This window comes from Sitodiplosis mosellana, unplaced genomic scaffold, assembly GCF_009176505.1.
Source record: "Sitodiplosis mosellana isolate CC-2019 unplaced genomic scaffold, AAFC_SMos_1.0 Smas_scaffold_1, whole genome shotgun sequence".
In the NCBI taxonomy this organism is placed as follows: domain Eukaryota; kingdom Metazoa; phylum Arthropoda; class Insecta; order Diptera; family Cecidomyiidae; genus Sitodiplosis; species Sitodiplosis mosellana.
Window position 1 is genome coordinate 19,823,888 of NW_022595244.1, and position 23,055 is coordinate 19,846,942.

At 35.7% G+C, this 23,055-nt stretch overlaps 1 protein-coding gene across 4 annotated transcripts in view; it reads left to right on the forward strand.

Moving 5' to 3' along the window:
- The first annotated feature begins 387 nt into the window (after positions 1-387).
- LOC129580426 (high affinity cGMP-specific 3',5'-cyclic phosphodiesterase 9A) overlaps positions 388-23,055 on the forward strand; it is a 103,959-nt gene continuing 81,291 nt past the window's right edge. Inside the window, exons 1-2 of one of the 4 annotated variants that reach the window (XM_055470852.1) lie at positions 417-21,042; positions 22,458-22,690. The gene's annotated coding sequence lies outside the window, so the exon portion shown is untranslated. Of the gene's footprint in view, positions 21,043-22,457; positions 22,691-23,055 lie in introns of all 4 variants that reach the window. The other 3 variants (XM_055470851.1, XM_055470854.1, XM_055470850.1) reach the window with 3 other exon arrangements.

Genomic DNA, 23,055 nt, shown 5'->3' on the forward strand with positions numbered 1-23,055 from the left:
TTATCACAAATGTCTTGTCGTATACATTCATGTATATATGTCTATATACTACGTCGTATGCATAAACACACTCAATTGAAACACATTATAAATTCTTCTGTATACATATGTGTTCTACACGCTCGTTGTTGGCTTTGCTGTTATCGCTAACGCGATCATGTATGTGCGCTCTCTTTTCAACAATCATTCCCCGTTTGAGTTGGCTCAGTTATGTGCTGTGCGGCCTCAGTGTATTTTTCACTCTCTTTTGTGTTCCTTTTTTCATACGTATGTATGGTTTTTTTTTTTCGCTTCCATATGGCTCTCGCACGACGTACACAGACCGCATTTTACTGATTTTTTTTTTCTTTCTTGGTTGTTGATCATTCTATCTCGTTCCACGGTTTTAGTTTGAATTCTGCGTGTCGTTAGTCACATTCGGAGCGCACAACAATACAAACCTTCAGCCAGTGAGACCGAAAGGAATTGTGTTTCGATTTTGATCAACGAAATTTGTTTACATTTTTTTTTCTGGTGGTCGTGTCTGTTTTCTCTGCGCCTTTTTTTTCTGCTCGGGTGCGATACGTCGTGCGTTTTGTTTTGAAATGAAATTTTAAATAAGTGTATATAGTTGTAGTGAGACAAGCAAATTGAACTAATTATTTTCTTTGAGCAAAGCGTTTTTTTTCACTTCTCTCTGTTCTTCATGGGCCAAGTTTAATTGTGTGAACAATAATAGCGCTGTATTTACATGATAATTAATTAATGAATTTAATTGAAGGAAACCACGACAGTCGATATTGTTCTCCACATGTATGTTTCGCTTTTATTTTGCGTTGCGAATTGCATTATATATACATTCACTATCGCTTATTCCATAGACCTCGTACGCATACAGTGTTTTTTTTTTTAATTCGTTTTCAATTTAACGCAAATTGATTGATAAGTGAAAATAACAAGGACTATGCGGTTTTACTCCTGCCGCTCAAATTCAACTGTATAATTTGCAGAGAGTTTAATTTTTCGCGCTGGAAAAAAACTTACTCATCTGTAGTTGGCATTTACGAAAAGTGTTCATTCATTATCGAGCAAAAAACAAAAACAAAAATTTGCCGACGATAGAAATAACGTAAAAATTGTTTATTTTCTGTTCAGGGCCATCGATAAAACACTCGAGTATAGTGTATGTGCATGAGTTTTGTGTTCATAGAAGCGCGTCAATGAACTACAACCATAAATAGTGATTACAATGAAACGGAAATTTTACGTTAAACGTAATTGGCCCAATCTCGGTGAAAAGTGAATAATCATTGTATGAAAATCGCAATGAATCGACGCCGTGACATTATTTGAAGTGTGTTAAAATTAGGTATTTCATTTTCTGTCTACATTTATCTAGTTTAATTAATTTGTGCATCACTGGTGCAACCACATCAACGATACTGAATCGAAAAGGCCAACGATTCACAATTTTCATATTGAAACCAGAAAAAAAGAGCTCGCACACACAACGCTAATCGAAAAAAAAGGAGAAAAGGCAGAATAGCATTCGGATAGAACTAAATATAGTAATGTGTCTGTCGTGCAACAATCTAGTGAATGTATTTGTGGACTGTGAATGTGGTTTAGCCCGTCTATGCGTGAACAATATTAAATTCATAGCGACACTAAGTCGTCATTTGTAGACTTTGACTGCTGTTATTGTTGTTGTTTCTGCTGCGTGTGTGTGCTTTTTTCTCTCTCTCTCTTCTTTCGCTCTCTCACTCATTTTCTATAAAAATTCAATATGCGCGCATTTTACGCTTAGACGGATTTTCTAATCAGTGTTTGTAATAGTTACGTAGTGCTAACATTGCCACCGACAACCATTCGGTATTACAATTGGACAGAAACAAAAGAATTTTGAAGAAAAACAATAAAGTCAACTCAACTCATCAATCTGGGTTGTGAGCGTGGAGTGATAGAGATCGCGATAAATGCGACGAAGGAGATAAGTCGTTGACGCGCGAACAGTCGTTGTGCGATGCATTGAATGAAAACGATGCGATACACATTTTAATATCTCGGTAACGTGCTACTTGCTCGGCAGATGTGCTTAAGCTGTGCGCGCATACTTTTATTCTTGCAAAAATCAATCGGAATTTTTCCTCTTCGAGATACATTCGATTCAGTGAATTCGCATTTTTTGTGCTGAAAAATACATACATTTTCCATTGTTTGTATTGTGGCTGGCTATCGTTCAGTCGTTGAATGCAATTGATTAAACGATACGAATAGAGAGAGAGAGACGAAGACGACGACGACGACGACTATTTCGTTATGTGACAAGTGTTGTTAAACAAGTCGATATCACAGGGGAAAAAAGTACACACGACACCGCCAATGTTTACAGACAGAACTCATTAAATAAAACGTATCGAGCGACGTTCGATTTTGTACGTTAATTGTAGGTTTTTTCTGTATCTCTCCTTTCATTCGGTTGATTATACAGTGCGCGAACCTTATGCGGTCCAATTGAATCAGCATTTCTTGTGTTTACGTAATTTGAGCAAATGCAAAAGCCATAAATAAACATTGATTAAATAATGGTGATTTGTCTGATAGCGTAACGCGGTTGAATATTGCAAACGCATCAAAACTGAAGTACTGTGAAAACAACACAAATGCCGGACAAAGGCCGTCATCACGTCGAAAGGTGAGTATTGAAATATCCAATTGGGTCCTACATCCATGTTCTCTTTGATGAAGACTTTTGGATTAAATGAAAAAAGAACGAAAAACGAGTTGGAATCACGAGAAGAAGCGGTATAAGCGTTCAATAACTACGCCACGTGCTATGCAATCCTTCCGAACAACAACAACAACAACAAACACACAAGATTTATTATAAACAAGTGATTAGATTTCAATGGAAATTCAGACGGAAGAGTTTTAACGGTTTTATTTAGGTAGACAAATTCAAATTGCTTTCATGAGCACACAATTTATTGGCAATAAAAAAGACAAAAAAAAATTCAAGAGCTCGACACCCCTGCCCAACCATTCAACTCACACATGTATATAATCTACTTGGTGCGATCTTTTGAGCAACTTATCCAAAGGCAGCATGCGCACATTTGTAAATAAAATTCCAGAAACAACTGCAAATTCAACGTAAACACGTTGTGATACAAAGAGTTCCGTCAGATGATTTCAGTATTTGTTCTTTTTTATCTCTCTCTCTCTCTCTCTCTCTCGCTCTGTCTCCCTTTTATTTTTGCTTTTCTTTTGTTTTGTTGTCGTCATAGTGAATATGATAAAACGATACATCAACAATTCATTTAATAAATTAACTCGTTCGTTCACTGGTTTTCATTCGTCTGCTGTCTGTGAATAAATATATGCATAATCTCCGATTCATCCTTTTTTTTACAATTCTCTTTTACAACCGAAAACCCGATTGATTTATGGTGAATCGCATGTGAAGCATTCGCAACAACAACGAGGAAAAAAAAGCAACGACAACTTAAAAGTGTGCATTAAAATATGCGGCCAGAAACCAAACCAAAACTATTCATATTATTCATATGCCAATCTAATTTAAGCGCAAATGAGTCGATGTGTGGTGATTGAGTTCGTTGAAACGTCTGTGGTAATGGGCACGAGTGTGATTTCATTAGTTGTTGAGATAAATTATGTCAACAAGAACAACATCATTATATTAGGATAAAGAATTCGCCGATTGCCAGTAATTTATCACGGCTTTTATTCGATTTTATTATATTGACTGATCCGGTTTATGTGGCTCATGTGATTGGCGCAAGCGCGAGCTCATTTGTTCGCGACCGCATCTTGTAGAGCACACAATAACGTTAATCTGATTTGTGATTTGCATGTGGCAAATGATTTCAAGAAGAATTCAACACACGGTCAACGATTGAGCTGAGAAACGGTTTAGTGGTGTGCAAAAATTTGAGGACACCTTCTTTTATGTCGGCATAAAACAGTAAAATTTGTAATTAAGTAGAGTTCGATGCGCAAAAAAAAAAAATGTTAGCGCCTGGCTGCGTGTAATTATAATTTATTGTAAACAAGTTTCATAAAGTTCAGAGTAGGCAAGCTTCAAAGTAACACACTCTGTGAGAATTGATGGCAAGAGAACATTGCATTGAAGTAGATTATTCACATCTAAAACAATTTCATACCTCACAAAAATGAAACAATCCCATTCGACTGCGAAACAGCCTCAACTTTTTTTTACATTGTTTAAGTTGATTATATTTAGTATTGACTGTTTTTTTCGTAGAAGCTCAACATATATACACACACACCGAATATGGTCAGACATCTCAATTTCGAATCATTAAGCCAAGGAATAAGCGAATGGAATATTTCCGCCATAATTCATTTTAAATGTTGGCTTGTGGAATAAACTATCATTTTGAGAAAGAAAAAAACATGTAATAATTTTAATGTTGCCATTGCTGTTTTCATTTCTTACGCGGCGCGAGTGTGAGATGGGCCATTTTCAAGCCCGTGTGCATACATTATGCGTCAAAGTGAACAATGTGAATATAACATATGATTCAGCACGAAAGAACAGTGTAATAAAGGAATACAAATTGAAATAATAAAAATAATGGCTCTTCATATAAATAATTTTATATGGGGTTTTATGTGAGCGTGTGAGCTTGTGTGTTTCAGTAGTTATTGCTGTTATAGTATCGCAATTTCAGTGTTAGAGTCATAGAGTTATAGCCATTATAAGACGATATCGTAGGTTAGACAAAAGGTTCACAGCCGAAAATATGAATTTTGTTTCAACATTTTTTTGTTTATTTCTTGTTTGTGATATTATTTAAAAATTAACCGGTATAGCCGTTGATTTGCGATGTTTCAACCGTGATATCTTTACACTTTTGCCTTCTTTCAGAAGAGAACGCGTTCACGTTGTGTTACGTGAGCACAACAGTTGCAAGTTCTATGCTGGTCGATGTGGTTTTTTTGTTGTTTCTTTTTAAACATTGTCACATGTGCACGGACGAGCGAGACGCGAATTTATTTTTTTTATTTATACATAAATTTTTCTCTCAAACAATTGAATGACCTTGAATTTTCGGTTTCATTTTTGTTGACGATGTTACTTAATCTTTTCGTCCTGTTCATTTTGCGCTCTAGAGATCCGCATACCATTTAATAGCCGATTAACCAGAGGGAACTTGATTTCTTTTTTATTATTCAAATTTACGGATGTAGCCGTTTTGTTGGCAATGGTTTTTTTTTCCTCGTGAAAATCCAGTCAGATATGTCGTTGCGGAGGCAAAATGCCAAGAAATTGCGATTTCTTTTCCCTACTTGCTGGATGGATACGAACGACATAAGGATAGACAGCAAACAGAAGACAGTATCGGGCTTGGTTGTCTTGTGTGCGCTGCATGTATGTGATTCGACATACAAATGCATATTGACGTAATTGATGCGTGCAAACGTGCGAGCTATGTTTTCCTACATGAATTACAATCAACCGCACGCTTAAGCTCCTATATATATCTGACAATGGAAAATCTACTCATCTCTACAAGTCTGTAAAATTGTGGTATTTTTTGTGTGTACTTCTACGCGATTATTTCCTTAGCCGGAGAAGTCATGGCTTTTGCTAAATACAATAAATTATAATTGTTTTATTTATATGCTGTTCGTTTAACGTTTTTGCAGTTGCAAATCGTCTCAGAGAATGTGTAAGCACACAGCACATACACGCACACACACACACACACACCCAAAACAAAACAGAACAAAAATTTAACTGCTGCTGTTGTTCATGCCACGCGCACGCGCGCACGCGAATCTGAGTAGCGACCATTTATATTCAAAACGTTCTCTCTCTCATTAGCTTACAGTTGGGATGAGAGATTAGTGAAAATACAAAGTTTTAATAGAAACTTGCGCATTATATTTTTTATGTGTTTCTTGAAATTTCAATTTAATTTTAAATGCTCATTTCAATTGGCGTTGCTCATGAAATATAATGCTCGCGCTCACATGTCAGTCACACACAGCAAAATACAATGTACGGAAAGATAGAGCAAAGAAATAAAAAAAAAACAACTTTGTTTACTTTCAATTTATTTGCTTTATGAATTGCGCACTCCAAAATCAATGGTAATGGTGAAAAAAGTTGTTGCAAAGTTAATTTTCACTTGTAAGACGATTTGCAGTGCAATTGTTGTTCAATCAAGAAAAACATGCGATTGCAAACGAACACAAATTCTAATGGGTACATATTCATTGGAGAATAGGCACGATGTGCTCAAGCAAAATATGATGGTGGATGATAGTTGAATAAACATGTCATTCGGCAAAACTTTTGTTGAAAAATTAATAAACAACTCGAATGAAAATATTGTCCAAAGTGCTAGGCAAAATCAATAAATCTATCGACTGGTCATGATAAACGAATATCCTTGTGCGAGTTGCTAAGCAGAGAGAAAAAGAGAGGAACAGTCAATCTTCAAATTCAAACAAAGATTCTTAACAGCTCATTTCGTTCTTAGTTTGTTACTCTTTTTTTTCATTACCTTTGGGCTTACCCAAGGAACAAAGAGCAAAGATATGACAAACAAATAACCAAAATCAATTGAACGCAAGCAAACGGAGTTCCAAATAGAAAAGACTTATATACGGATGGAAATGCGAGTTAAACGCAAAGAACAACGAAGACTGGTGAAGCGAGATTATTGCGATTGTAAATACAAATCAATGTAAATAATGACGAACATTGTGCTGTGTCGATTGCCATTCGTTTGTCGCTGTCGTTGACGTCGGACGTCTGTCTTCTCGTTACATGTGCATTTTGCATCATGCATTTGTACATCATCTGATTATCACATCTTTTACTTGCACACAAACATCCGTTTATTGGCATTCTTTTGTCTCCTTCTCCCTCTTTCTCTCTCTCTCACTGTGTGTTTTCATTGAGTTTTGCTTGCGGCTAACCAAACATCGGCAACTGAAAACGAGATTCCTCGCCGAGTCACCGAGTCGGAAAGAAAGCATTGCACTGCATTGCACTTGCTGTGTGCACTTCGCTCTCTGCAATGCATATCAAACAAAATACAGTACATATTCGACATTGCTGTTTAATTTATTTGCTCAAACCAAACCGGAATCAGTTTTTCAGTGGCTGTTTCTATTTGCAGTGTTTGGGTTCCGATGTCGTTTCATTTCTTTCTCCGCTGCCTATGTTGTGTTGTTGTAGCTGTTGCTGTTTCCACTCGCATTCTTTGTTGGATTTCTATTCGTAGCAGAACAATTTCATAGATTTGCATACCGACTCATCGACATTTTTCCACAATTCCCAATCGAGCACGGACACACTTCCGACATAACAAAACTTGAGCTGCTCGTGCACCAGAATGAATCATCGAATTCAGATCGATACCGGTTTTTGCACGTTCAAAGTTTCAATACATGTATGTATGCATGACGATGATGATAATGATGACGACGATGATGTGAATAACCGCTTGAATCAATTATCCCACATTATTTTTTTTGTTTCTTTCTACATCGATACATAATTCATTATTTCTCAATATTTGTTCTTCGTTTTCCGTCCGTTCAATTCGAATCGGCTACATCCAAGTATTGTTAAGCATTGCTATTTCGCCAAAGATATGCTACCGGTTCCACAGACTATATAATAACTTTACATGTTTTTCCTTGACGCCATAGCAAGTTTATGATTTCAGCGGGACTCGAACAATTTGCACTGCTGCTGCAGTGGCTGTTGCTGTACGATCCATCGCACAAAGAATTCCGAATGAACTATTTTACGGCTACTGATTTGGTTATTGCTCTTCAGTTCATCTTATTATTTCCATCATGCAATCCGATTCATAATTTTCCAGTCGACACGTTTCCTACGCTCGCATTATCTTTTGCAGCTCATTCTCCAGAAACGTTCCGTTCTTCTTCCTTTGTTCGTTCTTCGCACACTTTCGCCATTCTCCAGGGAGGAAAATGGTGTATTAACGATGATTATGTTTTGTTTATCAATTTCTAGTCTTGAATTTCAGACTGTGGCCGTTCCTCAGTAGTCTGAGCAATCGATTGCCTTTTTATTCAAAATTAGATCGATTACATTCTGTTGGATACGTGTTTTTTCTGATTTTTTTTTTTTATCGTGGAAATACGCCGATTAAAACCATCACAGCTCGAATGGATTTGTTGCGATGAAGTGTGAAACAGCAAACAAAACACACACACTTCATCAATAAAACACAATGGACGTGTGTATCAAACGTAGTGCTTGAAAGATAATCGTATCATATTTCATTATCTTATTGTATTCTCTCTGTGTTTTTTCTTTGATTGTCATTTGTGATACATCCGAAGTGATAAGATAATTAGTAGTGCTAATGAAATCATTAAAACGACTATTAAACAGCCGCTTCAAATGTCTAATTAATGCCCATGTAGTATTCAAATGGGTTGATTCTAAGTTACACCAGATTTGGCGACTGTTGGTTCCTTGTTTTGCCTTTGATTTATATGTGAATTGATCAGGTGAATTGTACGCATTTAATTCATGTTGTATTAAACGTTTAACTTATAGGCAAAGTGACAGTAAATATTATCAAATATCTATAAATGATAGATTAGATATCAGAAGTAAAACACAAAGCAAAAAGACGAATTACATTCTAAAATGACATTTAATGAACGTGATTATGAGTGTGTCGAGTGTGTGCCATTGTCGGTTTTTTTTTGTTCATATTTTATTCCTCATCGGTGTGGATCTACAGCTACACTGCATGGAACGACAAATAGTTTTCATGTAGATTGTCTACTTATTAGCTGAATGTGTACTGATTTATTTCAACGTTTTTGGAATTGTACAAGAATAAAGCAAACGGTTTAAGCGTCCAATTGAAAAATGAGATCGATTCTGGTTTCTTTTTTTTTTATTCCAGCTAGCCTGCTTCCAAGTACACAATAAATTGGAGTATGTCATGTGGTAACACTTTATAACACAACTATGCATGAATTTCATTTGAGCCAAAGGCATACAGATCACTGTGTCCGTTATCATTCAATTAATGTTGATTAAATTAAATTGAAACTGAAAGAAAATGATGTTTCTGCACACAGCAACCTTTCAAACATTGCGCAACTCATGTTTCATGCCAAGGAAAATCAAACAAATAAGAAAAAAAAAAAAAAGAACAAGAAGAAACAGAACAAGAAACAAAAAAGAAAAAATAAACGTCAAAGAAGAAATAGAATAAATGCCATTGCGCTGTGAATACTTGTCAACGCTAGCTCATCCTCTTCGCACAAAGAACACAATCAGCAAAATCAAGTTATAAGCTAAAAGCGAAATTAAGCAAAAATGCTAAATGAAATAAAACGATTGTCACGTCTCGCTCGCTCTCCTTCTCCCGCCATCCGTATCCGTACATATCTGGTCTTGCTCGTTGCTCTGCCAAAGACGTTGAATAAATTGCACACATGCGACTTACGAATGATGTACAGAAATTTCTGCTTGTCGACTAGATTGTGAGAGCTAAATCATTTTGAAGCCATCACATCCAATTGATACCAACAAATGTCATTTTATTCTGCATTGTTTGTCGCTTTGCAAACGAACGAACGATGGACACCAAGATAACAGTCTGCCATTGATACGGTGTCATTTGTGTCGTAATGAATCATTTGATTCCATTCCAAATGCATTGCCATCAAGCAGTTCTTTTTTTTATTCGCCACGTAGCGCGCAACCTTTGACCTCCGAAGGACGTGTCTTTAAGTTATTACAGAATTTTATTAAAATTCCATCTGGATTTCGTTTATCCAGTCCACTTTGAGATTTCGGTGCGTTTTATTTACCGTGGCGATTGTAGTACTTAAACTGAAGGACTCTCCTATTCGAATGATCGCAGATATATAAGACACACTTGTCTTTTCGAGAGAAAGAGAGAGAGAAAAAAAAGGAATAATGGGACTAATCAACTTGTCAAATTGGATACGTTGCTCTGATGAATGGCCAAACTGCGTTAGCTTTCTTTTCCCTCTCGCTCTCGCTCTCGCTCTCGTGTTACTCTGTAGACAAATTGAAAATGAGGATGGTAATGGATTTTCTTGAATTCGGCCGAAACAAAAAGAAATGAATTGAACCGCTAAAGAACAACAGCATTAATGAGAAAATATCTAATTGCGCTGCACCCAATCGATTATATGATTAAAATGCTTGTTTCATTTTGCCATGATGAAGATATTGAAAGGCATGATCAATTGATAAGTGGTCATAAAATAAATATCATTAGGCTAAATTGATATTGACTTTCGATTCGCGCATACATTCGACACAATTAAATGATAGACACAACATTTATTGACAGTTTATGTTGTGTAGTTCGCGCGGTAGTGGCGCGAACAGAGCGCAAACGACTCTGACCTCATGGATGAATCCGCCAGCTATTGTGTGAACTGTGTATGCGTTCGTTCGTTCGTTCGTTCGTTCATTTTTTTACTCTTTCTCTTTCTTTTTCTCTCTCTCTCTCTCTCTCTCTCTCTCTCTCTCTCGCTCTCGCTCTTGCTCTCGTTCTGCGTCTCTGTTTCCGTCTTCTTTTACTCGTCGTGCATTTCGCTCGCTAGCGATTGAATGATAAACGATCGAAAAATATTTGCGGTGAATTGAAAGCAAATTTATGGCTTTGTTTGCACATGATTTTATCACTTGCCTATTAATTGGAAGAGAAAACTTGCTCTTGTTTAATTGTTTTTATTATAGTTTGTGCGTGTGCGGTTCGACTGTGCTTCTCTCTGTCTATCTCGGTCGTATACTGAACTTTATAGATGCGCCGAACGAAGTCAAAATGATGAAACACATTAATTGTAACTGCAAACAGCGCGCACCACATGTGTTATGCCTGATAGCCTGTCCGCTTGTTCATGAGGTCCTTGTCGCTCATTTCGCACCATTGAAGCGTAAGATACGCGTCATCATCAGCAGCAAAACAGTATACAATCAATTTTTGTTGGTGTTTAGACTGGCATCGATTTAGAACTAAACAATAGTCGAATCATTGAGGCATGACGGTTGGTCATCCTCTCATTTGATGAAGATAACACTTTGATTGAAATACCAGTTGAATTTTGTTCATTAATCAAACCGAAAAACCTGTTTTTGTTGTCACCATTGGGAAAATCGATTGCTACAAACCAGTGCAATCTGGCCGCATGCCGGGAAGCCTTTTCGGTTTTGTCATACTTCATTGTGAAAATTGCATTTGTGGCCATTTACGACGCCATTCGATGGTAAATTCGATTTAATTAGAAACAGCGATGTGCCTGAAATTAATCAACTATTTCGCTCGAATGCCGAACCGAACACCACCACTCACTGATAATAATTATAATTTAAAATTCAGGCTGCTCTCTCTCTCTCTCTCTGAGTATGAAATTGAGTCAACGTTGATTTGAAGTTAATTACGTTCAATTTATATCGCATAAATTTATTGATTTGCCTCCATTCAACGTACGTATTGTGTTCCAATTGATGCCTTCTAATTTTATTCTATAAGTTTGTAAGTGTAATTATTTTTTGCACGCGAAAAACCATTAGGAATGCACAACGCAATGCTCATCAATTAAGCGAATGAAGCAGCTTCGTGATACGGGACGTTTCATTACACATGTATACATTTCATGTAGTGCTAAAAAACGAGCTGCCGAAGGTTGGACGGCACAATCATTTGGTATGCACACATTCATTTCTCGTTAAGCAAAATTGTGCTCTGATTTCAGAACCGGCTTGATTTGAATCGAGCCGACTGTTTTTGTAAATGTGTCCAGTGCCTGCGGATATAGTTCAAACGGAATTTAATCTCACTTTTCGGCATTTCAAATCGATATCGGTTATCCGTTTTGAATTACTTATGCCAGCATTTGAATGCTTTAGTCAAGTCGTATCGATTCGAGCGATGCATCCAAATTGCAATTTGAATAATTGAAACTTTTGGGCATTGCACAAAGATTCATTCCGTGAAAAATGCAAACCATGTAATTGTGTGACGATAAAGTTGCCTTGAGCGCACCCGTGTTGATTTAATATTGTCGTTGCATTTGCATTCACACACAGATAGCGACTCTATTAAATGAGTTGATAAATGTATCAAATGGTTACATTGAATGGAATAAATTACTTGTAAAATTGGTTCACATAGATAATGCTCTGCTTGTGAGGTAGAAGAGACTGCACTGCATTTCAAAGACTTTTTACGCATAATTTATCACCGCTGCATTTGCATTTGGATTTAATAGCCTGTTGTCGTCGACGGGCTGCACTCCAAACATTCCGTTTGCCATTGCGAAGGGCATTTTACAAGACAAACTTTGCGCACGAAACCCTTCTGCTTACACAGTGAAATTAGATTCAATTTAATTCCAATTATATTGCAGGCCATTTTAAAGAGACTTTCCCTCCGCGCAAGCTTTCTGATTGTAACATTCAAGTCGATTTTTCACTTGAATTTTAATGATAGAGTAAACATTTCAATTCATCAATCCAAACTGAGCTTCAGTCCCCATCGCGATTCAATTGAATATAAAAGGAAACCTCGAAAACCTCGCCGCCAATTAATTCAATCATTGAGCTACAATTTAAGAATGGGGAGGACAACAGATGCTTAAGAACCGAATGAATTACGTAATTTCACCATTCACTGAATAGACGCTACGTCTCGTAGCGTCTTTATCTTGTTGTACACCATCAGCATTGCATCACAACAACGATCCGCTTCATCTCATTTCGCTGCTTCTTAATTGCGGCAAGTGGTGAACAGGAAAGATTACAAAAGTACAAGATTTATAGGCCATAAGAAGCATAAACCGTATCCATTTCGTATGGATCGCGCACCACCTATTGAAAAAGATTCTGATTTTAGTGGTTGGTGAAACAGCGACACAAAACAACAACCGTCAAACAGAAATCTGCAATGAAAAAAAAAACTCGTGCGCGAACATAAAATAGCAATGAATACAGTCACTGAATTCACTCGCTGTTTTTCACTCTCCCTCTATCTCTATCTCAATCATTTGAATGGAAAAGCCAACAAAAATGTTTTAAAAGCATTCAAACATTTCGACAAAAGCTGCGAAGCAGAAAAAAAGACACAAAATGAACAATAAAGTTCAAGTTCTTTTTTGTTGCGAGACGTGACATTCGTCAAAAAATGTGGAAAAACGCAATGGAAAATGGACTGAAACAAACGGTGTGATGTCCATCACGAGTACAAAGATGTCGAAAGTACGTTACAAAGCTCAATTCAAATACCTAAATTTTTCAGCACAAAATTGTACTAATGTAAATTAATACGCTTGATTCTGAAATGTGAAAATAGGGCGACGCACGAAGAGAGGAAGAAAGGGAGTTTTTTTTTTTGGTTTCAATGGTTAACTAAAGAATATGTATCGATTCCGAGCTGTTGTATAATGCGTTGCAAAAACCAGTTCGTTTAAAAACCTGGGAAAAAGTAGGGATATCATATTGAGATTTTCCATTTTTTTGCCGTTTGAACATTTTTTTTCTCTGTTAGTGTTTGCAGATTTACATTCTGTCGTTATTTCTGCGAACCATTTTTATTATGAAAATGCTACAGCACAGAAAAGTAGACGGAATTCATGGTAATGACGCGCACGACGAACAGATACACCGAAAGCTGTCAGCATATTTTAACGTTGGTCTTTTCACTTCGTTTTGTCTTTGAGTTTCTGAATCAAATAAAAAAAAGTGCAACCAGTGAAATTATTAAAAGGAAGAGCAGAAAAAATGGTTGGGATGCAGACAAGAATGAAACGAAAGAATAATTCCAATGACAGCGGTTTATATTGGTGAAATGTGAGAAGGTTGCTGCAAAAACGATTCGACGAAAGAAAAAAAAATGAAAATAGTCCTCTAATTGATTTAATTCCAAGTAATGGAATATGGAGAACAGCAGCATCAGCAGTAGGCACTAACAGCCAAGAGAAAAATATTGTAATAACTATTGGATAAAGAATTCATGCTGTGAGAAAAGTCGGCATTCGACGAACCTCACACTCAAACTGGTGTGTTGCGCTAGAGATGCCCAATGTATGAACAAGGGTTCAAAGACCAGCTTTAAGACTGATTATTATCACTTAAGTAACACTCACAATGGTTGGAATGTCTTGTGCTATTAAGTCAACAATAAAAGTTTCATGCAAATTCATTCATCGCTAAAATGAGAAAAAGCCAAACAAGGCCTCAGCCCAAATCGTCGAAATTCGAAATTTGGTTGCGGCTGAGCGCTTTGCAATTCGCGCTCATCATTCATTTTCTCAGACATGAATTTGTAAAAGTGCAGTCGTCCGTCCAACCGACGTGTTTATCATCAATTTTTCATTCATTCTCATGCTGTGTACATATTAAATGCACGGTTTATCATTACGAATCGAATGTAAAATTGATATTCCGTTCGCTTGTAATTAATTATAGGGGATTTATCACGTACTGAAGTGCTTCACATCAAATCAGCCCGCAGACAAATCCGGCCGAAATATCACTCTCTCCCTCTTTCACTCTCGCCTTTGGGCGGTGGCAGTTGCTGCTCTTTGTTAACATATTCCCAACCACCATGAATAATACTCATTTCATTGGTATTCCACTTGGTAAAAAGCGATTTATGCTTAATTCCAAACCGATCAATAAATTATTTTCACAACACAAACGACGAATTTGTTTATTGGACTGTAAAATGCTGTTTGTGTGCTTAAATATTTGTGCATTATCAACGATTAGCGAAAGGATTTTCGAAGCTTTCTTTGCATCTTGAAATTTCATTTTATTTAACTTCGACTTTGTTGCATCGCATTTCGCTGCGGTGCCGAAGGTAATTGACTTTCATCGAATGAATTAAAAATTGATGTCACCTTTAGTTAGAAACTTCTTCGTCGTATTTTTTATGTTACATTTATTTTCAGCGCAAACTCATCATCGAAAACTAGAAACTGTGAGAAAACTCAAAGTCAAAATTAAAAGTTTCCAACAACCTTTAACTGATAAGTTATCCGATACTTGTTTAAACTTTGCAATTTTGTTGAATATTGACTTCAAATCACATGCCAACAACAACGCATTATTCCATCGATGATGATCATTGAACGAAGACCACATAATACAAATTAACTCCCACAATTTGGATGGAAAATTCAGTTTGATAAACATGTTTTCGTCTACGAAAGAGAGGCACCATTTACTGCCACCGCACAAGCACCACGACACGAAAAAAAAACCCAGTGAAACATGTCTGCTCGTGTTCGATTCACTTAATGGGCATGTCGACCGAAATAATTGTACTGATTGAATTTCGAGCCGCGCAAAATGCGTATATTTGGTATACAAACAAATCAATTTGGGGATATTTTTATCTGTCGCATATTGCCTTTGTTTTGTTGCTTACGACCGAGCTATTTCCACTTTGTGAAAATGACACATACGCTCAAAGGCACAATTTTGCATCAATTTATTTGCAATTGTACCACCACATTTTTTTTCCATTTGGGCTCTTTATTGCGTTTTTTCGTTATAAATAAATTAGTAGAACAATTTTTTGCGAACGTTAAATTTTGAAGTAATTTTTTGTTTAAATTAAATATCGCCTGCAGTTGTGATTTTGTGTAATTCAATTAATTAATATGGGTGGTTTTAAAAACATGAATATATGAATTTCTTGGAAGAAGCATTCAATAACCATCTACATTTGAGCAAACCTACGGATTATATGCACATTTGTGTGTACAGTTTTAACTGGAATTGGAAAATAATGCTTTTATTCAATCGATTAAACGCCATTTCGATCTCCAGTGTTTTTGAAATTCAAATATCACTGATTTTATTCAATTGAAAGTGCACAGCCCAGTTTTACATTGTTCTGCTTCTGAGAACGTTGGAATTAATTGTAAGGACAGTGCTTTCACCCCGTAAGCAACTCAATAGAGGTGAACTGTTGTTCTAACAAATTGACTGTGATTTATTTCCTGATAAAAGTAACTTACAAGTATTTAAATATTGATTCGATTCATAAAATGCTCGAGTTGGGGTCAGGTACGGGTACATGCGCTGCGACTTTGTAATCGCCCACCCCATTTTGTGTCATTGTTCAGCAATTGAACTTTGACCTGAATACTTTCCTTCACATTCAAGTGGACGATACAATACGTCTACGCCATTTCCAAAATGGTTCCAACTAAAAATATCTTCCTTGTACGAAAACTCTAAAGTTTCTTATAAACAAAAGACCATTCTGTACTATTTTTTCCAGGTATTTTTTATATTCTATTTGTAGTACACATCGTAGTGAGGGGTATTTCGTCTTTATTCATTGAATGGAATTTTATAATTTGAAATTCTATCGGTGAATTTGTAATTTAAGCTAGAATGTTCTGCTAAATGACAAGGCTCTGAAATCAGAGGTCGCAACGGGACTTTCTCGGGCAAATTTTTTTTCTCAGAATTTCTGAAAGAAAAATATGTTTTGCCCGAAAGACATTTCATCCATTTTTCACATTGCATGCCGATTCTCCATTTATAGCTCGCTCCTTTTCTCATCTCATTTCATTTTGAAGCAGTTTTAATATTCTGAAATTAAAACTATCACAAAAAGACAAGTTGAACAAAAGATTTCGTCCCAATGGCAACACGGAATGTTATTTGTACAGTAGCTTGAATGACGAGAGTGTCGGAATACCGTTATGAGAAAATATAAGGAGCTGCAGAAAATAATCAATAAGCAAAAAATTCCAAGGATCAAACATTTGGATTTTTTTTCCATTTTACTCAATCTCAAACGATGCGAGGAAATATTGCTAATGCACTTCCACATACCTGAAATACAGCAAGTAATTGGATATATCAAAGAAAAGATATACCGCCTCTGGATCAGAATATAATGACAATATCCAAAAGGCAATAAACATGCAATAGATACTTTTCATCTTGGATTAACATAAAAAAACCAACAAACATAGTCCGATTTGCTCGAACAAAGAAAGAAAAATAGTAAGCACATATTAGAATGCGAGGAAACGATGCCATTTTCTCTTCACGGTTCTATACATTGTTTGGATACGCGTGCAGCATCGTCCTTTGTGCTTATACATACCATTGAGCATTCGTTTATTTCCCGAAGAAACGAGGGCAACATTTCATTTCAGTAAATTTTCAAACCACATCGTTTATGATGCACACAAGTAAAGAATTTTTCCATGCATCTGCGAGATGTACTTTGGAATAGTTATGAATGGAAATTGGAACGTTGGTATAAGCAATTCTTTGCAGATCCACTTCTTTCATAATTCACTCGGACTGCTGAGCTTCAATGGTCATGAAGAATGAATGAAAATAGTCGAAATGTAGATTCTAAAAGAGCTACTGCTTCAACTGATCCAAAAATCATTGCGTGTTCAATGGGTTGAACGAAAAGTTCATGTTGTCTTGGCAAATTAGTAATTTTTTCTGCATTCCATTCTGATTTAATCTAGCAAATCCCCTTTTCCACTTCATTTAAGCAGTGCATTTTTCAGCACATTTTTCTCGAAGCTTTTTTCATTCCGAAAAAAAAAACATGAACGAAGTGCACTTGAAGTTTGCTTGGTAATTTTAAACAAATTTCTCCATGGTTTTATTTCTCCAAGCGAAAAATTGAACTTTTCTTCGTGATGAAAGCAGGTGAACCACTTAATTAGAGTGCAGATTGATTGTTTTCTAAACAAAAAAGACCAAAGACCTTATAAACTCGTGTTTCAACATAGAATGCTGAATATGATGTAGAATAATTTTCGAGAATGCGCATCAAATTGTTCGAAATTCCAAAATAATATCACAAATTTACCGTCAACTCTTGCTCAAGGAAAAAAAAATCGCCAAGTTGCACTCGTTCAAATATTTATACGGATTTCCATAAAAAAGTACTTATTCAATCATGGAACGGCTTGTCTGCATATTTTGAGAAATTTTTCGCCAGTGTTTTTCGGTGGTTCAGCATTTTTTCCAGTCGCTTCATGATACAAGTTTATCTCACATTTTAAAACGGTGGTGCGGCTACAGGCTACACGTCGAAAGCAAAAAATGTTTGTTTTTATGACGCAATAAAATGAGTTAGGTTATTTCAAAGCTGCGCAATTTTCTGTTTCATCTTTAATGGAACTAAGTTCTTGCCACATGAAATATTTCTGGCACTGAATGCACCACAAAAGACATTGCATGTATATATCGCTCGTGGCCATATCTCGTTTGAGTGGATCTTCGGGGCTGAAAATGTGATTTAAATACGAGGAGAAATGGGGATACTTGAAAAGTTTCTAAGGTCGTAGTGCAATTTCATGACAACATTATTTTTTTTTTTATTCAAACGAAAGGTTCACAGAATCGCTTCTTCATTTTTTTTTTTTTCATTTTCGTTCTTCCTCCAGTTCAATTTTATCATCTTTATGTCCGTCTGCGCATCGTTTAATTTGCAGTATCAAGGCAACGGTATGGTTTTTTTTTCATCTTCTCTTTGTAATCTCATGCACGTAATTCCTTGTGTCGGATGCAGATACTTTGGGATATTGCTACGTTTCCTTGTTAGTGACTCAAATTTATAATTTTCATGATGGACGGGTCAACGAGAAAATGCGAAAGAAGCACCAATTGGTCGCATTGTGTGAGATGAATTCATCCCTGAAATTGGTGCTTGTTTGTGACGCATTCATTGAATCTGAACGCACAGTCGCACACACACAAAAAGTACATACTCCATGGGCAAGGATGACCAAGTTTGCCTTTTGTGTTCATTGCTCATACTTGTTGAATACTTTGTTGGCTCTCCATTCGTCTCTCTTTCCACCTTTGAAATGCCGTCGAAGTACAATGGCACCATGCTACTGCATAGTCGTGCCCAAATGTAGAGTTCATAATCCCACGTAATTTCACTTGTTGAAATCATGCAGTAAATGTGTGAATATGAGGATGACATCGGGTACCACAACACTACATTCGTACTGAAGCGACTATCAAAAAAAGAGTTTTGGACATTCGCTCATTCTTTCAGTCATATCATCAACAATTTGAATTAACATAATTTCCCTCTTTAGATTTATTCATTCATTTTTTCTCCCTCTTTCTCTGTCGTATCGCTTCGATTCGCTTTTCATTTGATTCGGTCGTCGTCTACTTTTTATGCCATAGTCATAAATAAATTGCTTCTTTTGATTTGCTCTTTTTTCGAGTCAGTTCGACCGAGTTTGATGAGTATAATCTGAAACGGAAAAATATCTGAAATGAATCATTTCATGTCAAATGATAGACGAGAATCAAAATGCTGGCAAACGGCGTCTGTGTGTGCGGCAACTTGCGATGCTCTTTTCAACTTCAATACTATCACTTTTTTGTCGTTATTCACGTCGCAAGGGAAATTGGTATCAGCTTTTGAAAACGTTTCGATCTACATCGACAAAAACAAGAATGGCTTCATCGGTAATGAGGACAACGACGATAAAATAAATTGCAACGATGATTTTCTAACGCACAGTAATTATTATCATTACTTTGCATCAATTAACAAATTTGATAAATAAACACAATAATCAGAATTTAATGTGAAAAATGTCGTCAAAACAATCAGGCAAAATGTAATATTAATGTATACTGCATACATGAAAACAAAAAGGCCAAATTAATATTAATCATTGTTGTTGGAGGCACTTGCTTTACATTAGTCGATGGCAAGCGAAATTGAATTGAATGCATGCAACGTGTGTTTTGAATATGCGTGTGTGTGTGTTGCCCGTTGATGACAATGCTGAGCTGAGGAAAATGAAAAATAGAAATGGTCGTTTTAATTTTGTTTTTAATGTATTTATGAAGAGTTTAACATTTTTAATAATCGTGTTTTGTCAACGGCACCGTCATGTGAATATGCCGTTAATCAGGGCTGTCATGCACCTTTGCTTCAGTTCACATTTAAATGTAAAGGCACCGCGAGACGGTAGCTTTTCTTTATATGGAGAAAGAATATTGGAAAATTTATGTGCGAATTGCGCAAGTCAAACGAATACCAATACAATGGTATGTTCGAGACAATGTGCGTATCGTTCACTCTATCCACTGACTGTTCGGAGTTCAGCCAGTGTTTGATTCAATCGCCTCGTTTGAACACCTTTCCATCACCAGCAGTCAACCGTTTCATTTTTTCCCTATGAAAAAGAACAAACGAACGAAATCCACCGACAAAATCTCCCGTTTGAAAACGAAACAACCAAAATACGTTGTACGACGGTCCCATATACACTGGGTACTGTGTAAGAGAGAGCAAGAGACGCAATTGAAAATGGAAAATTGTTCGTAGTATGGATTCGGGAAAGAGCCGAAGCTACCGTCAGTCGCGTGCTCGCCACGAATAATGCTCGATGTGCAATTAGAAAAGTTCAATTTGAATTTGTCGTTTAGTTTAGTAGCTACATTTGATCGGTTAGCAATGGCAATGAATTAAGTGCGCACACAACACACACGCCAGGGAAAGAGAAAAACAATTAATGAAATAAATGCTGTTTGAAACTTTGTGCGTTCTGAATTTGGCAGATATCGTCCAATTGGTGGCTGGCACTCGAATTTAACCAGAAAACTAAATAAAATCGTGTCAAACCATTCGATATCGATACAAAAAGACGGAAATAAAAACGAAAACGAACGTTATTTGGCTGCATTTGACGCTAACAGTGTATGTAATAAACTGAAAATCGGTTAAGTGAAATTGGTGGACTCGGTGGTGTGCTTTGTAAATGAGTGTGTGTTTTTTTTTTTAAAAAGCAATTAAACTGTCCAACAACTTTAATAATAGACCTTTAGTACCACACCGTGTTATTTTAAACTAAATCGGATTTCAAGTGGCCGATTTATCGGTGCGTGTCACTCATATTTTTCAATATATCGTGCTAATTCATTATTGTTTAACACTACTAATTGAGACATTACTTTTCGAAAAGAAAAAAAAAACTAGCAATCACGGTGGTAGTAAAAAAGTACAAGCAAAAACATTTTATTCATTACAATCATTTGGCCGAACTGATTAACAATTTTGATTCGAGAATAGTCTCGTGATATTTTTTCTTTTGTGTGTAAACCAACGTATTCAGGGCACAGAGAAAAAAAACACGTTCGATGCAAATAATCCCACATAATCCGTACGTTACATTTAAATCTGATGTGTTACTGGAAAATACATAATCGATAATATCAACAGTCGAATGTTTTTTTTACATATCATCATGCATTGCTTGTATGAAATGCATACGTTTTTTTTTTCTTTCAAAAGAAAGAGAGAAGCTCTCTTAATAGAGAGGATTTAGCTTTTCATTTTTTCAGTTCAATAATTTTATTGATAGACTCTCACCTTTCATACGTGTCATATTTTTAATGCTGTGTAAATTGGTTATAACCATAATATTTGTTTCAATTCTGTGATTATGGTCACTTTTTGATCTTCGTTCCTCTTTTAAAATCGATAACAACAACAACAACAATCCAAGTATTCAATTTAATTTCAATCAATAGCTTTAGAACCGAAGCACTAAACAAATCTGATTGATGTTTTGGTTCCATTAAATTTCATTTAATTTTATTTTTAATGTAAATAAATATATTTCCATTACAAACATCCAACGATACACTTTAAGCCAAAAGTATTCAATCGAATGTGTGTTCGAATCGCAACATTTATTTTCAACTTCGTTTCTTTAAGAAAAATCTTTTTATTTATCGATTCATTGATTGAAACTTTTTGGAAAAAATAACATTCGGAACGCAAATAAAATTGTGATAAGCTTTGAAGTACCTGGATTTTCAGTTTTATTTAAATTAAAACTAGACTGGAGTTGTCATCGATTTAGTGAACCATAAATAATATTCGGTTAAAATAGATGCCGATCAATATTTGGGTTACTCTTGAGACCATTTTTTTTTTTTTTTTTTTTGTACATGGTCTCACCCACAATACCCTCGATTTGATATTTAAAAAATGCTTCCGATTTAAAATACAATGAGGTTTCGATAGAGAAATTCAAAACAATTTCAGTTTTCAAATAACCACTGGTAGATAGATACAAAACCGTCGGTCGAATACTTTTGGCCCACACTGTATAAAATAGTAATTTGCGTGAATGTGTCATTTTTTAGCAAACAAAATGGTGGATAATCCATTATTATTCGAATTATTTTGGTTTGATTAAGCAAATTGCGGCATTCACTCACATGTCAATTGCATTTTATAATGAGAAATAAAATAGAGATACCGTTTTAAATTACAATTATTTAAATGCATGTGATTCAAGCATATAGAGATAAAATAATTGGCCAAATGATTAACATACGATTTTGACATCACCACAAAGTTTAATTACCCAATTGGCATACTTTTATTCTTGATCATAAATTTTAGATAACATCTCATTAAAACATTTTATAGACATGTTCGCAGACAAGCACAAATTATTGGTTTTGTTGAAGACGAAAAAATGAGAATAATTCGAATTGAATGACTTTTAAACGAAAAAGAACAATTTTTTTTTTGAATAAATAAAATACGAATTTCATATTCAGAATTTAAATAGATGAAAAAACGGAATTTAGTGCGAAATTGAAACTTCAGTGAAAATCCGACCGTATTCAAAGGTATGCAAGTGAAATTTATTGATAAAAAAATATGTTTATTTTAATTTGATGAGAATGTTTGCACACAGCACGGATGAAACAACAATTACGATGATTGAATCGTATACAAGTGTTTCCGAGAGATGTTATTTTTAAACCAGTCTTTTTCTACAAATGGCAAAAAAAGAAACATGAAGATTACGATGCCATAGAAATCCATAGCGACCTTGTGACGTTGCCGTCGTCTTCACCAATTTTTTTTTCACCTATTCTTAAATTCGATTATGATGTTCGCACTTCGAAAGGAAAGAAAAAAACAAAATTACAAAGACTGAGTCTCGGAAATGGGGTTTTGCACACCGTCCCGTTACTATACATAACTCTTT